Source organism: Procambarus clarkii, chromosome 67, assembly GCF_040958095.1.
Source record: "Procambarus clarkii isolate CNS0578487 chromosome 67, FALCON_Pclarkii_2.0, whole genome shotgun sequence".
Lineage (NCBI taxonomy): Eukaryota > Metazoa > Arthropoda > Malacostraca > Decapoda > Cambaridae > Procambarus > Procambarus clarkii.
This window is the reverse complement of record NC_091216.1, coordinates 11,727,011-11,744,021: the sequence shown is the minus strand read 5'-3', so window position 1 is coordinate 11,744,021 and position 17,011 is coordinate 11,727,011. Positions and strand designations below refer to the sequence as shown.

Here is a 17,011-nt window from a genome sequence, read left to right as displayed (position 1 = left end):
TCCCCAACACACACACCCTCCCCACATCCCCTACACACACACTACTAGTGCGAAAGTTGGAGATGCAGGCTGGAGTGAGAGGGAAGGTACTCCGGTGGATAGAGGAGTACCTAAGCAACAGGAGACAACGAGTCTGTGTGAGGGGTGAGGTCTCAGATTGACGAGACGTCACAAGTGGAGTCCCGCAGGGGTCAGTCCTTGGACCTATACTGTTTCTGGTATATGTAAATGATCTCCCAGAGGGTATAGATTCGTTCCTCTCAATGTTTGCCGACGATGCAAAAATTATGAGGAGGATTGAAACTGAGGATGATAGTAGGAGGCTACAAGATGACCTGGATAGACTGAGTGAATGGTCCAACAAATGGCTGTTGAAGTTCAACCCGAGTAAATGCAAAGTAATGAAACTAGGCAGTGGAAACAGGAGGCCAGACACAGGATACAGAATAGGAGATGAAGTACTTAATGAAACAGACAGAGAGAAAGATCTAGGAGTTGATATCACACCAAACCTGTCTCCTGAAGCCCACATAAAGAGAATAACGTCTGCGGCATATGCGAGGCTGGCTAACATCAGAACGGCGTTCAGGAACCTGTGTAAGGAATCATTCAGAATCTTGTACACCACATATGTAAGACCAATCCTGGAGTATGCGGCCCCAGCATGGAGCCCGTACCTTGTCAAGCACAAGACGAAGCTGGAAAAAGTCGAAAGGACTAGACTACTAGACTAGTCCCAGAACTAAGAGGCATGAGTTATGAGGAAAGGCTGCGGGAAATGCACCTTACGACACTGGAAGACAGAAGAGTAAAGGGGGACATGATCACAACCTACAAAATCCTCAGGGGAATCGACCGGGTAAACAAGGATGAACTATTCAACACTGGTGGGACGCGAACAAGGGGACACAGGTGGAAGCTGAGTACCCAAATGAGCCACAGAGACGTTAGAAAGAACTTTTTCAGTGTCAGAGTAGTTAGTAAATGGAATGCATTAGGAAGTGATGTGGTGGAGGCTGACTCCATACACAGTTTCAAATGTAGATATGATAGAGCCCAATAGGCTCAGGAATCTGTACACCAGTTGATTGACGGTTGAGAGGCGGGACCAAAGAGCCAGAGCTCAACCCCGCAAGCACAATTAGGTGAGTACACACACCCTCCCACATCCCCAACACACACACCCTCCCCACATCCCCTACACACACACCCTCCTCACACCCCCAACACACACACCCTCCCCACATCCCCAACACACACACACACCCTCCCCACATCCCCAACACACACACACACCCTCCCCACATCCCCAACACACACACACCCTCCCCACATCCCCAACACACACACACCCTCCCCACATCCCCAACATACACATCCTCCCCACATCCCCAACACACACACCCTCCCCACATCCCCAACACACACACCCTCCCCACATCCCCAACACACACACCCTCCCCACATCCCCTACACACACACCCTCCCCACATCCCCAACACACACACCCTCCCCACATCCCCAACACACACACCCTCCCCACATACCCAACACACACACCCTCCCCCCACCCCCTACACACACACCCTCCCTACACCCCCTACACACACACCCTCCCCTCATCCCCAACACACACACCCTCCCCACATCTCCAACACACACACCCTCCCCACATCCCCTACACACATACCCTCTCCACACCCCCAACACACACGCCCTCCCCACAACCCCAACACACACACACACCCTCCCGACACCCCCAACACACATACACCCTCCCCATATCCCCAACACACACACCCTCCCGACACCCCCAACACACATACACCCTCCCCATATCCCAAACACACACACCCTCCCCACATCCCCAACACACACCCTCCCCACATCGCCAACACACACACTCTCCCCACACCCCCAACACACACACCCTCCCCACACCACCAACACACACACACCCTCCCCACACCCCCAACACACACACCTTCTCAACATCCCCAACACACACACCCTCCCCACATCCCCAACACACACACCCTCCCCACATCCCCAACACACCACCTCCCCACATCCCCAACACACACACTCCCTTCCCACATCTCAAACACAAGCACCCCTCCCCACATCCCTTACACACCCTCCTTACATCCCTAACACACACCCTCCCCACATCCCCAACACACACACCCTCCCCACATCCCCAACACACACCCTCCCAACACCCTCCAACACACACACCCTCCCCACATCCCCAACACACACCCTCCCAACACCCTCCAACACACACACCCTCCCCACATCCCGAACACACACGCTCCCCACACTCCCAACACACACACCCTCCCAACACCCCCAACACACACACCCCAACACACACCCCCAACACACACTCCCTCCCCACATCCCTAACACACACCCTCCTCACATCCCCAACACACACACACCCCTCCCCACTCACCAACACACACACCCTCCCCCACACCCCCAACACAGACACACACTAAGGGGCCTCGTAGCCTGGTGGATAGCGCGCAGGACTCGTAATTCTGTGGCGCGGGTTCGATTCCCGCACGAGGCAGAAACAAATGGGCAAAGTTTCTTTCACCCTAAGTGCCCCTGTTACCTAGCAGTAAATAGGTACCTGGGAGTTAGTCAGCTTTCACTGGCTGCTTCCTGGGGTGTGTGTGTGTGTGGTGTGGAAAAAAAAAGTAGTTAGTAAACAGTTGATTGACAGTTGAGAGGCGGGCCGAAAGAGCAAAGCTCAACCCCCGCAAAAACACAACTAGTAAACACACACCCTCCCCACTTCCCCAACATACATCATCCCCAACACATACCGATTCTGTATCCCCAACACAGTAGTTAAATCCTAAAATGAGGAAATATAATAAGTTAGGCAACAAATTCATCAGTTCAAGGAGCTTTTTTCAGTACAGGTTGAAGAGGTTACACAGGGAATAGAAACGTGTAAGAACGACATGCACAAGTGGCCAGAGAGAAAGAAATATTAGAAATGTCAGTAAAGGAAGCCAGAAACTGCAGCCGTCAGAAAGGCTCAGACATTAGAATAGAAGTCATAAAGTAACTCTTATCAAACCTGAAGCTGGTGCAAAACACAGTTGATCTAAGTAAGTTCTTATAATAATCTTCACTTGGAAAAAAAGGATTTAACATCTAGATCAGAAATAGCCACAGAAGAAGTAAAATTAGTAGATAAAATTGTTGGGCAAGTGAAATGTCTTGTAACAGAAGATAATGTCTTTGACTGCAGGAAAATTGTAAGGTACGAAAAAGGTAAGGATCGACCCTTATGGATCACCCTAAATGTAGCTGAATAGGAAAAAGGTCTCAGGAATGTTAGGATATTGCAAAATGATGAGAAGGGTAAATAATAATCATTAAAATTAGATCTTACAACGGAAGGCACTGAAGCTGAAATTGAACCTCTTTTAAGCAATTCGTTTAAATGAGAGCAGGAATGAAGAATTTTTTCTACAAGGTGATAGGGGTAGGCAAGCCTGTGAAATGGTACAAAAAGACAAACCAACAAAATCATTGGAGAAAGGAGGTGTAAAGAACAAGGGGAGAAGGAACATGTTCCTGGAAATTTTATGCACTAACATAGATGGAGGGAGATAAAAACATAATGTACCTAAATCTATATAAATAAAAAGGTGCTAGTGGTCTTGTAAAACCAATAGCACGCATAGCGTTTCAAGCAGGTCTTTAATCGTAATTCTTTCCCCCGGAATACGACACGCTAAATTGTTTAACAACTAGATACCCATTCACTGCTGGGTGAGCTGCTCACCCAGCTCACTGCTGGGTGAGCAGAGGCTACAATTAACGATTGGTCCCCAGTCAATTCTCCCCCGCTAGGATACGAACCAAAGGACAAAGCATTCGCGAAGCGCCCGGCAAGTGCTTTACTCCTGCGCCATCGGGACTGTAAGTGCTGCATGTTGGATACAATTCTTCACGAAGTCCTTGAGCATGCTGGGACAGCGCTGACCCTTCAAGTTTGAGACAAAGCTTAAATGTTTCCCAAGCTATAAATCATAATAAAGTCTTTGACTTCTGGAAGATTTGTACCGGCAGGGCGAAGGGTTACCCCACTAGCTACTCAGTGTAAACACTGCAAATCGGTCCACTGGGATAATTCAATGGTTTAGAATACTACATCAAGAAAGTTTAGGATTGTGTGCTGCCAAACAGGACCCGCCTCCGTGCTCCGAGAGATTCCCATTTCAGAGATTTTCTATTGGCAGTCCCTAAGTCATCCCTGGGCACTCACCTTGTCCCTCAGATCCTTTAGTTTGGTGTTGCCCTTTGCCTTGCCACTCTTATTCTCAACGAACATACGTGTATTTGTTGCAGTGCATTAGCAGGCTAATATGGTCTCATCTCTCACATATCTGAAAGGAAAAAGAGAAGATATGAAGATATCAATAAAATTAGGTAAATAGTACAGCAAGTCTATTGGTACACAAACTGTCTGCGGTGTCGTGAGTCTGAGAGTGGTGGTGGTGGAGGGAAGTGGACGAATGGACTTTGTTGAAGCATGCAAACGCATGCTTCAACAAAGAGTGTAAAGAAGACAGAAGAAGACGAAAAATCATGGGAAAAGTATAGGAACTTAGAAACAGTTAAATAGGGAAGCAGTAAAGAGGGCCAGGACTGAGTAAGTGAGAAGCTGCTCTACACCGTCAACGACAACGTCAGCATAGAACGAGAGAAGGAAGATACCGCTCTCAACTTTCTACGTCAAGAGTTGGGAATCGAAACCACCCACATCCAACAGCGACAGCAAGCTCAAGCCAGCTTACTAATACGTTTCGCCTTTCACATTTTATTAAAATGACGCCCTCTTTTGTAGAGACGGAGGTAGAATCACTTTTTACATCGTTTGAAGCTTTTGGAACCCAGCTATAGTGGCCTAGGAACCAACTGACATTAATTCTCAGAGCTCATCTTACAGGAAAAGCCGCCTTGACAATCTGTACTCTTGCCAGCGAGACTGACTACGATGTGTTAAAACAAGCTTTCCTTGAGGCTTATCTTCTGTCCACCGAAAGTTATCACCGACGCTTCAGGGACTATGTAAATACCATTAATAAACCATAGTTTGAATTCATACAGACAAAAACTAGATATTTTATGAATTGGCTAGAATCAGCACACAGATAAATACATATCATAGTTTGATAAATCTCATTCATGTAGAAGAATTCACGCGTCGTATTCCTAACCGCGTACGCCCTTATCTTGCACATAAGGAGGAGACGAATCTCAGAAAGTGTGCACAGTCAGATCTATAGTCTCATGCATAAAGCTTTTGATTCCAATTCCAGTAATCCATCTTGGTCTAGCTATTCTCTATCTAAAGTAAGCTCAAAAGACACTGCAGGTGTTTACTACAGGGTACTACAAAACGTATGGACACACCATTCACAAGTGTCCAAATTTTCACTATAAAACCAACACTGATCCACATCAGCCTAAACCTCACCCTCCTAAGCCTAACAATAAGCCTGTATTGCATTTAATGTTCCCGTGACTGATTTTACTTTATTTGACAGACATGTGTGCCAAGGAACTGTCTCTGCCGGTCGGCCGAGCGCCCGTAATTTTTATTTCCCCGATCGCCCGAGCGGACAGCACGCGGGATCCTGTGGTCCTGGGTTCGATCCCAGGCGCCGGCGAGAAACAATGGGCAGAATTTCTTTCACCCTATGCCCCTGTTACCTAGCAGTAAAATAGGTACCTGGGTGTTAGTCAGCTGTCACGGGCTGCTTCCTGGGGGTGGAGGCCTGGTCGAGGACCGGGCCGCGGGGACACTAAAGCCCCGAAATCATCTCAAGATAACTTAAGATAACCTGCCAACGGTAGAGATTCTGATGGACAAGTCCTTTAAGTATCTTGAGGGACATGGCTTTGCTGCCGAATCAGTACTCTTGCCACAGGAACAGATTACGATGTGTTACCGAGAACTGCTACACCTTGAGTCACCTACACTGGAGAATCCGTTCTGATCACCGACCTCACAGCCACCACACTTTACCCGCTCGCCACAGTTCACCTAGATTGTCCGTACATCAGTAGAGAAGTCCAAGTCACTATTCGGTAAACACCTTAACCCCTGCGAGGAATCCAACTTCTCCTGGGCAACGACTTGGCCAACCAACAAGACTCCACCAACAAGGTTATCTACAATAAGCCCCAGGAATGTCAATCGGCCTTGGAAGAGGAAAACCTTGCCATGACTTACGCAGCAGAAGAAGAGGTTATGGTGACAAGAACCAGCAGTCATCTCCAGCTGTGCTTTAGTGATGACCCATTCTCAAGCTGCCCCAGCAACCACTAGTAGCAGACGCTGTCCCTCAACACTTGCACGGCCTCCCACTGAATCTAAACCTGTTTGAGTTCCGTAAGTTACAACAATCAGAAATTTCTTTAAAATCCTCGTTTTTTCCAGGCTCACATTAAAAAAAGTTTCCATTCCAGGATTTTATATCAGTGACGATCAATTGCTGTATCGTAAATTCAGACCCAGTAAGCGCAAGGCAGAAGATGACTGGGCAAATGTAAATCAGTTAGTACCAACATCACTCAGATCAGAGATCTTAAATTAAGCTCATTGCCTAGTCTCATTATGGCATCAATAAGACTTATAGTGTTCTCCTTCATGATTATTTCTGGCCAGGCATGGCACGAGATGTCAAGACCTTTCTTAATACTGGTCAGACATGCCAAACAGCAGGTAAGCCTAATGCTCCCATGCCAAAGGCACCACTCATACCAATCCCTGATTCTACAGAACCATTTTCTAAATTAATCATTGATTGTGAAGGACCATTACCAAGATCCAAGTCAGAAAATCAGTATACTGTCACCATCATGTGTCTAACTACCATGGTTAAACATTTAGTGAACATTTTTACTCAATATGGATTCCCAAAAGAAATTCAAAGTGACTGTGGAACCAATTTCACCAGTGAGTTGTTCAAGAAAATCCTTCATGAATTTAATATCACTCAAGTCTTGTATAGCCAATATCATCCTGCTTCACAAGGATCTCTGTAAAGTAGTCATCAGACCATAAGATCTTTGCTTAAGAAGTTCTGCATCACTACTGAGATACTTAATTAGATACTCAGTTAGACTTCCTCATGCTTATTTCCAGAAGCATTCCCAATGAATCTCTTGGAGTATCTCCTAATGAGATGCTCTACGGCCGTAAGTGCCGTGGTCCTCTTAAAGCTTTCAAAGATTCACTGACCTCTTAACGCCTTCAGTGATCCTCCTCAATATCTCTCAGTTTCTTAAAAGCCTGAGACATAAGCTTGAACAAACTCATAGCTAATAGCAGCTTTGTGTTGAGTAATTAGAGGACGTAAATGATTTTGGGTTATCTTGAGATGATTTCAGGGTTTAGCGTCCCCGTGGCCCGGTCCTCGACCAGGCCTCCTTTTTGTTACACATCCCCAGAAAGCAGCCCGTAGCTGCTGTCTTACTCCCAGGTACCTATTTACTGCTAGGTAATAGGAGCATCATGGTAAAAGAAACTCTTCCCATCTGTTTCCGCCTCCACCAGAGATCGAACCCGGAACATCAGGACTACGAATTCGAAGCGCTGTCCACTCAGCTGTCATGCCTCCTTTTTTTGGTGTAGTAGAACCCAAAGCACAAATACCATAGTTGAGATCAGGATAGATGAGAGAGTAATAGAGCGTCACCAGGGCAGAGCGAGGCACAAAATATCTGATCTTTGAAAGAATGGCAACAGTTTAAGAATTTTTGTTTGCTATATTTAGAATGTGTCCCTGGAAATTCAGCTTTTATTTTTTGTTTGAGATATGTACAAGAATTGTTACATTCTTGTACAGCCAGAAGTAAGCGTAGCGTTTCGGGCAGGTCCCTGGAATACGATCCCCGCCGCGAAGAATCGTTTTTACAACCAAGTACACATTTTACTGTTGAGTTAAACAGAGGCTACAGTTAAGGATTTGCGCCCAGTAAATCCTCCCCGGAAAGATACGAACCCATGACTAAGCGCTCGCGGAACGCCAGGCGAGTGTCTTACCACTACACTACGGAGACTGGTTGTTATTGATGAGGACACCAAGGAATTTACAATTTACTTTGTCACTAATTTGGATATTGTTTATTCTTAGAATAATTTGATTTGAGGATTTATTACCAAACAAAATATAGAAAGTTTTGTCAATGTTAAGGGTGAGTTTGTCAGAAGTTAGCCAAAGATGGACTTTATTTAGTTCTGTATTCACTGTGACATTTAGAGCAAGAGGGTCAGGACTGGAGAAGATGAAGGTTGTGTCGTCAGCAAATAAGATTGGTTTGAGGTGTTGAGAGGTATTTGGAAGCTCATTAATGTATATGAGAAAGAGGAGATGGCCAAGTATGCTGCCCTGAGGAACACCAATGTTGATGGGTAGGGTGGGAGAAATGGAATTATTCACAGAAACATACTGGAGCCTGTCAGTAAGGTAAGATTTGAGGTATTGCAGGGAGTGTCCTCTGACTCCATAATGATGTAATTTAAGAAGAAGATTTTGGGGTTAACAGTGTCAAAAGCCTTACGCAGGTCAACAAATAACCCAACAGGGAACTCATTTTTATCAAGAGCTGCATGTATCAGGTTACATAGAAGTTTGTTTGTGCTAATTTGTTAACCCAAAGAGTAATATGAAAGTATAATTTCACAAGCACTCTAAAGTAAGAAAATTTAAAGTAGGAAACTTTGTACTTGCATATTTTCCTATCCCTAGATCTATCCAAAGCAAATATTCAGGACCTTATTGAACCAAGGAATGCAAAACCAACAATTACTTCTAGAGACTTCTGATCGGCGTCGCAAGACCCGACTTTGCTACACCAACTTGCGGAAATCCTATAGAGGTAATTTACAACCAGTGTTGTTGTCTGTATCCGCTTTTACAGATCAATATTCCATTCGTGACAAATTGGCGCCACATCTCTATCAGGGTGTAATAATAGTGATCCAGTGTTATCTAATCTTGACATTTTAAAAGATCTTCATTCTTATCTGCAAAATTCCGATAATAACGCTTCTATGGTAAAATTAATCACCACCTATAATAAACTGTTCAATGACACTCCTCAAGAATGTACTCTTGTGCAACATGATATACAGCTGCTTTCTGACACGGTGCCTCTCATACAGCCTTACTCCCGCGGTCCTGGGGCATCAGTCCCAAGAAGAAAGAAGCCATGCTCTCTAGTACCTCGTCAGTAATGGACTAGCTACACCCTGTAAGCCCCCAGTTGTTCTCACCTTGTATACTGGTATCCAAACGTTATAGCAGGGTAAGACTGTGTGCTGACTATAGAAAAGTAAACTCTGTCACAGTTAAGACTTTTATCCCTTGCAACACATCGACGACATCCTGGATGCAGTCGGAAATGCAAAGTTTTTGTCTCTTAAATGGATTTTATCAAATAGCTCTTACTGAGCGTGCTAAGACTATCTCCGCTTTTACCACTCCTTTTGGCCTCTTTAGATACGAACGCTTACCTTTTGGACTCTGCAATGCCCCCCCCCCCAGGTACCTTCCAGCGAGCTGTCAGCATCGCCATCCAAGACCTTGACGACATCTACGCCTACCTGGATGACATCGTGGTTGCTACTAAACCTTGGGAAGAACCCCTACTCCGGCTGGTCTCACCATTAACTTGGGCAAGTCCGCCTTTGTCAAGGTCAAGTGCGATATCTTGGTCATGTCATGGAGAGTGGAACTATAGCACCTTTAAATATACACCATGAAGCTATCCAGCAATATTCACAGCCAGCATCTTGTAAACAACTAATGAGAGTTCTAGCATTAGCATCCTACCGTAGAAGATTTTGCAATAACTTTAGTTCTGTCGCAACCCCATTAATCAACCTCACCACCTCAAAAAGGAAATACTTTCGGACCACTTCCCAATCCATTGCCTAAGATCACCTGAAAACTTTGCTGTGTACTAATCCCATTCTCGCCTCTCAAGATGTGACACGTCTCTTCATCCTTAATGCTGATGCCAGCAGCACCGGCATCATTGGAGTTCTGATTCAGCAGTGAGATGGAAAAGTTCTTCCTCTCACCTACTACAGCTACAACCTGAAGCCTCACCAGCAAAACTACAGCACCATAGAAAAAGTCACTTGCCATAGTTCTGTGCCTACAAACCGTATCTGCAGGGACACCAACCCATCACTATTTGTTCAGAATAAAACCCTCTACGACTTCTACAAGTCCAATTCTCTAATCAACATCTACTCTGTTGGGTCTTGTATCTACCAAACTATAACCTCACGATATTCTACATCAAAGGATCCGATATTACCGGTAATACCGGTAACAAGGTAACACCGGTAACAAGGTAACACCGGTAACAAGGTAATACCAGTAACAAGGTAACACCGGTAACAAAGTAACACCGGTAACAAGGTAATACCGGTAACAAGGTAACACCGGTAACAAGGTAACACCGGTAACAAGGTAATACCGGTAACAAGGTAACACCGGTAACAAAGTAACACCGGTAACAAGGTAATACCGGTAACAAGGTAACACCGGTAACAAGGTAATACCGGTAACACGGTAATACCGGTAACAAGGTAATACCGGTAACACGGTAGTAATATGCAGAGTGATTAGCCACGAAGGTAAGAAGGAAAAGGATGAAGCAGTTTCCCTTGCTATGCTAAGGAATTATGTAACAAAGTACTTGCGTAATAGAGATTTCCAATTCCCGTAATTAACGTGGCCACCATTCTCTGTATGCGCTCTAGTGACTTATGTCCACTCTATAGTGCCCACACCAAACACAACTGCACAGTCTTAATGAGAGCTAACAAGGGCAACATACAACTAAACAATTATATTAGATGTCTTGGTGTTTACAATTATAGAAATAATACACAGTATCCTATTTGCTTTGTTCCGTGTATATGTGTATTATTTCTGAGAATAAGATATATATGAGTCAAGACTCCTAGAGCTGTCTCGCACCCTCCAGCTGACATCTGGTAGCTCATTATTACCAAAGCTTACAGCTAACAATTTTTTCAGCTTTAAACTATATTCACCAATCTTTCGTACATTCTAAAAATTCATCTAGATCAGCATACTAGTTCAGCTCTAGGTATCATATCAAGTTCTTCTCTAATATTTATAGAGAGAAAGTTTTTTAAAATTCCTCCCATTTCTCTGTCTTTATCTCTGTGTTCTTGGGCCCGGTCTCCTGGGGCCCAGTCTCCTGGGGCCCGGTCTTCTGGGGCCCGGTCTTCTGGGGCCCGGTCTCTTGGGCCCGGTCTTCTGGGGCCCAGTCTCCTGGTACCCGGTCTTCTGGGGCCCGGTCTCTTGGTACCCGATCTTCTGGGGCCCGGTCTTCTGGGGCCCCAGTCTCCTGGGGCCCGGTCTTCTGGGGCCCCAGTCTCCTGGGGCCCGGTCTTCTGCGGGCCGATCTTCTCCTTAATTGTGGCTTGATTTATCTGAAGAACCTTTAACATTGGTTTTCACTTGCCCTGCTTTATATAATTCATACCTTTTGCTCTTCTCATTTTCTAATTTCTAACAAATTTGACAACATATTGTTGTAGATTTAGTTCTTCAATATTAATGCATTTGTGCATAACATTTGTCCAACAAGTTGCTTCAGTGCCCTGGCGACCAGTTAGGAATAACAGCTGTTAAACCTTCTTTGTTTATATGGAATACTCTACGTTACTGAGGTTTTATTAAGAATGAATTTCAAAGAGTTCAGATTTGAATGTACCTGAGAATACAGTGTCATGTTACCCACCGCCAGACCTGCGTCACGCCTCAAGAACCAGCCCGTCCTCCTAAGGTTTCCCAACGTCAAGACAACGGTCAATTTAAAGTGTCCTCTCCTAACCTGCCAGAGGACCCAACAACAGAAAACTGGATAGTACGTCATTTTCGTGAGCTGCTTCCATTTTCTACTACGGCAATGTTTGGCCTTGTAATAATTATAATAATAATAATAATAATAATAATAATGATAATAATAATAATGATAATAATAATAATAATAATAATAATAATAATAATAATAATAATAATGTTTATTCAGGTAAAAGTACATACATTCAAAATGAGTTACAAACAGAATATTGTATTTCTAGATAGAGCCAGTACATACTATGCCTAAACCCACTATACGCACAGCGTCTCGGGCAAAGGAATGAGCGCAAATGCGTGTAACGCATACGAGCGAAAAGCGACATCCTTTCTAGAAGGATAAGTTGGTCACCTCCCATGTTATTTTCCATCCTCTCTATGCTCCTTCAGAAGATTCATAATACATGAAAATCAGCTTTACCGGAGTCTTCAACCATAACAGAGTTTTCTTTCATTTTAACTTTGTTATGCCATGATAAATCTGATTTCCTTGTGATCACTGTTAATTGCTCGTTCGCAATTCTTTGTGATCACAGTTAATTGCTCGTTCGCAATTCTTTGTGATCACAGTTAATTGCTCGTTCGCAATTCTTTGTGATCACAGTTAATTGCTCATTCCCTAATTCCTTTTCATCCCTGTTCATTGCTTACTCCCAATTATCTTGTAATAACTGTTCAAAGCTCACTATTCCGTTGCTGTATTTACGATCTTTGTAAAGATATTTAACAAATGTGGCCATATAGTGATTGCCCGTAAAATAACATAAGAAAAACAGTCAATCAAAGAAAATCAACTTCAAGTACATTGAAAGGTTCAGTTCATGAGGGCACAGTCCATGCACGACTGCCTTTCTCCTCGTTATCACAGATTTAGACCAGCAAATACAAGTTACAGCTTCGTGGCATCCTTTTCCCACGAAACAAATATCAGAAAGAAAATTGTTTTTTGTAGAATACACTGAAAAACTTAAGCTGATTACAGTGAAGTCTGAAATATGCCATCGGAAAATATCTTGATATTTAGCAGTGATAAATGTCAGGTACTTAAGAATAATAAAAATTAAGAAAATGACTAACAATTGCTAAGTCAGCATTATAATGACCCAGATTAATTAGGTCATAATAAATTAATAGTGGAATGGGAAACATTAAGGAAAGATGAGGGAAGTAGACGAGAAGAGGGTACACACCAGAGAGGAAGAAGATATAGAGAAAAGAAGGCTAAAAGAGGAAGAGAGAGATAAGAAAAGGAGATAAGAACGAGGATAGTATTAGGCGTGACAACTCTCTAAACATGGTAATAGAGCTGACGTCCCTCTAAACATGGTAATAGAGCTGACATCCCTCTAAACATGGTAATAGAGCTGACATCCCTCTAAACATGGTAATAGAGCTGACATCCCTCTAAACATGGTAATAGAGCTGACATCCCTCTAAACATAGTAATAGAGCTGACATCTTTCTAAACATGGTAATAGAGCTGACATCTCTCTAAACATGGTAATAGAGCTGACATCCCTATAAACATGGTAGTAGAGCTGACATCTCTCTAGACATGGTAATAGAGCTGACATCCCTCTAAACATAGTAATAGAGCTGACATCTCTCTAAACATGGTAATAGAGCTGACATCTCTCTAAACATGGTAATAGAGCTGACATCCCTATAAACATGGTAATAGAGCTGACATCTCTCTAAACATGGTAATAGAGCTGACATCCCTATAAACATGGTAGTAGAGCTGACATCTCTCTAAACATGGTAATAGAGCTGACATCCCTCTAAACATAGTAATAGAGCTGACATCTCTCTAAACATGGTAATAGAGCTGACATCCCTCTAAACATGGTAATAGAGCTGACATCTCTCTAAACATGGTAATAGAGCTGACATCTCTCTAAACATGGTAATAGAGCTGACATCCCTCTAAACATAGTAATAGAGCTGACATCTCTCTAAACATGGTAATAGAGCTGACATCTCTCTAAACATGGTAATAGAGCTGACATCTCTCTAAACATGGTAATAGAGCTGACATCTCTCTAAACATGGTAATAGAGCTGACATCCCTATAAACATGGTAGTAGAGCTGACAACTCTCTAAACATGGTAATAGAGCTGACATCCCTCTAAACATGGTAGTAGAGCTGACATCTCTCTAAACATGGTAATAGAGCTGACATCCCTCTAAACATAGTAATAGAGCTGACATCTCTCTAAACATGGTAATAGAGCTGACATCTCTCTAAACATGGTAATAGAGCTGACATCCCTATAAACATGGTAGTAGAGCTGACATCCCTCTAAACATGGTAATAGAGCTGACATCCCTCTAAACATGGTAGTAGAGCGGACATCTCTCTAAACATGGTAATAGAGCTTACATCCCTCTAAACATGGCAATAGAGCTGACATCCCTCTAAACATGGCAATAGAGCTGACATTCCTCTAAACATAGTAATAGAGCTGGCATTCCTCTAAACATGGTAATAGAGCTGACATCCCTCTAAACATGGCAATAGAGCTGACATCCCTCTAAACATAGTAATAGAGCTGACATCCCTCTAAACATGGTAATAGAGCTGACATCCCTCTAAACATGGTAATAGAGCTGACATCCCTCTAAACATAGTAATAGAGCTGACATCCCTCTAAACATGGTAATAGAGCTGACATCCCTCTAAACATGGTAATAGAGCTGACATCCCTCTAAACATAGTAATAGAGCTGACATCCCTCTAAACATGGTAATAGAGCTGACATCCCTCTAAACATGATAATAGAGCTGACATCCCTCTAAACATAGTAATAGAGCTGACATCCCTCTAAACATGGTAATAGAGCTGACATCCCTCTAAACATGGTAATAGAGCTGACATCCCTCTAAACATAGTAATAGAGCTGACATCCCTCTAAACATGGTAATAGAGCTGACATCCCTCTAAACATGGTAATAGAGCTGACATCCCTCTAAACATGGTAATAGAGCTGACATCCCTCAAAACATAGTAATAGAGCTGACATCCCTCTAAACATAGTAATAGAGCTGACATCCCTCTAAACATGGTAATAGAGCTGACATCCCTCTAAACATGGTAATACAGCTGACATCCCTCTAAACATGGTACTAGAACTGACAGCCCTCTTGGCATAGTACAAGAACTGGCATCCTTGTTGCCATAGTACTAGTTCTGGCCTCCTTGTTGCCATAGTACTAGCTCTGGCATCCTTGTTGCCATAGTACTAGAGCTGGCCTCCTTGTTGCCATAGTACTAGTGGTGGCATCCTTGTTGCCATGGTACTATAGCTGGTACCTTGTTGCCACAGTACTAGAGCTGTCATCCTTGTTGCCATAATACTAGAGCTGGCATCCTTGTTGCCACAGTACTAGAGCTGTCATCCTTGTTGCCATAATACTAGTGCTGGCATCCTTGTTGCCATAGTACTAGATCTGTCATCCTTCTTGCCATAGTACCTGAGCTGGCATTCCTCTTGCCATAGTTGTACTAGAGCAGGCGTCCCTCAGGACATAGTACTAGAACTGCCATATCTCAGGACATAGTAAGAGCTGCCATCATTCAAGACATAGTAATAGAGCCGCCATCCCTCTGGATATAGTAATAGAGCCGCCATCCCTCTGGATATAGTAATAGAGCTGCCATCCCTCAGGATATGGTAATAGAGCTGCCATCCTTCAGGACATAGAACTAGAGCTGCCATCCTTCAGGATATGGTAATAGAACTGCCATCCTTCAGGACATAGTAATAAAACTGCCTTCCCTTCAGACATAGTACTAGAGCTGCCATCTCTTAAAATATCGTACTAGAGCTGCAATCATAGGACATAGAAATAGAGCTGCCATCCCTTAGGACAAAGTAATTGAGCTGCAATCCCTCAGGTCATAATACTAGAACTGTTATCCCTCAGGACATAGAGCTGTCATCCCTACGGACATAACACTAGAGCTGCCATCCCTCTGGATATAATACTTGAGCTGCCATCCATCAGGAGACAGAAACAGAGCTGCCATCCCCCAGGATATAATAATAGATGTGCCATCCATCGGCACATAGTATTAGAGCTGCCATCTCTTAGGCCATAGTAGTAAATCTGCCATCCCTCAGGATATAGCATTAGAGCTGCCATCCCTCAGGATATAGTACTTGAGCTGCCATCCCCCAGGACACAGAAATAGAGCTGCCATCCCTCAAGACACAGAAAAAGAGCTGCCATCCCTCAGGATATAGTTATTGAAGTGCTATCCCTCAGAACATAGTACCAGAGCTGACATCTTTCAGGACATAGTACTAGAGCTGCCAATACCTCAGGACATAGTACAAGAACTGCCATCCCTCAGGATATAGTACTAGAGCTGTTGGTAGCGATACTGGTAGCACTCAAAATTATTGACAACACTGAAGTAGACAGCTTAATTATTTCCGACTCTTTCCTCACTACGAGCAATAAACAGTTCGCAATCAAGTAATAACGTGTTTGTCTTGGAAGCTAGACGTAGATATATAAGAATACTTTGCAAGAGGGTAAATATAAAAATATTGTGGATTCCTTCTCACATTGGCCTGCAGGAACATGACAAAGTTGACGCCCTTGCTAAGGCTGCAGTAAATAAAGGCAGTATTGAACGGAATCTTGAGCTATCAAATAGGTCACTTAAAAGTGTCATTAGACAAGAACTCCTGGATGGATTTGAAGAAAGAAGAACAGTGCAAACTGGAACTAGCAGGTCCATTGTTCATCACAATGAAATGTGTGAAGTAAAATATGTGTATGGGGCAAGTAACAAAGTAAGTAGACTAACGGATGTTGTCACAGCTCGTAGACATAGTTCTAGAGCTGCCATCCCTCAGGATATAGTATTAGAGCTGTATCACTCAAAAAAAAGTACAGAATCTGTCAATTCTTTGGACAAAGTACTAGAGTTGCCATCCCTCAGGACACAGAAATAGAGCTGTCATCCCTCAGGAAACAGAAATAGAGCTGCCATCCCTCAGGATATAGTACTAAAGCTGCCCTCTCTCAGGACATAGTACTAGAACTTCCA

At 43.6% G+C, this 17,011-nt stretch overlaps 1 protein-coding gene across 5 annotated transcripts in view; it reads right to left on the bottom strand.

The window, feature by feature from the left end:
• The window catches only part of LOC123767559 (uncharacterized), a 456,074-nt gene that overhangs the window by 395,579 nt on the left and 43,484 nt on the right, over nucleotides 1-17,011 (bottom strand). For 2 of the 5 annotated variants that reach the window (XM_045757294.2, XM_045757300.2), the window contains exon 2: nucleotides 4,295-4,415. The exons of 1 other annotated variant lie outside the window; for it this stretch is intronic. The gene's annotated coding sequence lies outside the window, so the exon portion shown is untranslated. Of the gene's footprint in view, nucleotides 1-4,294; nucleotides 4,416-6,268; nucleotides 6,352-17,011 lie in introns of those variants that run through there. 2 more of the 5 variants (XM_045757295.2, XM_045757299.2) reach the window with 2 other exon arrangements.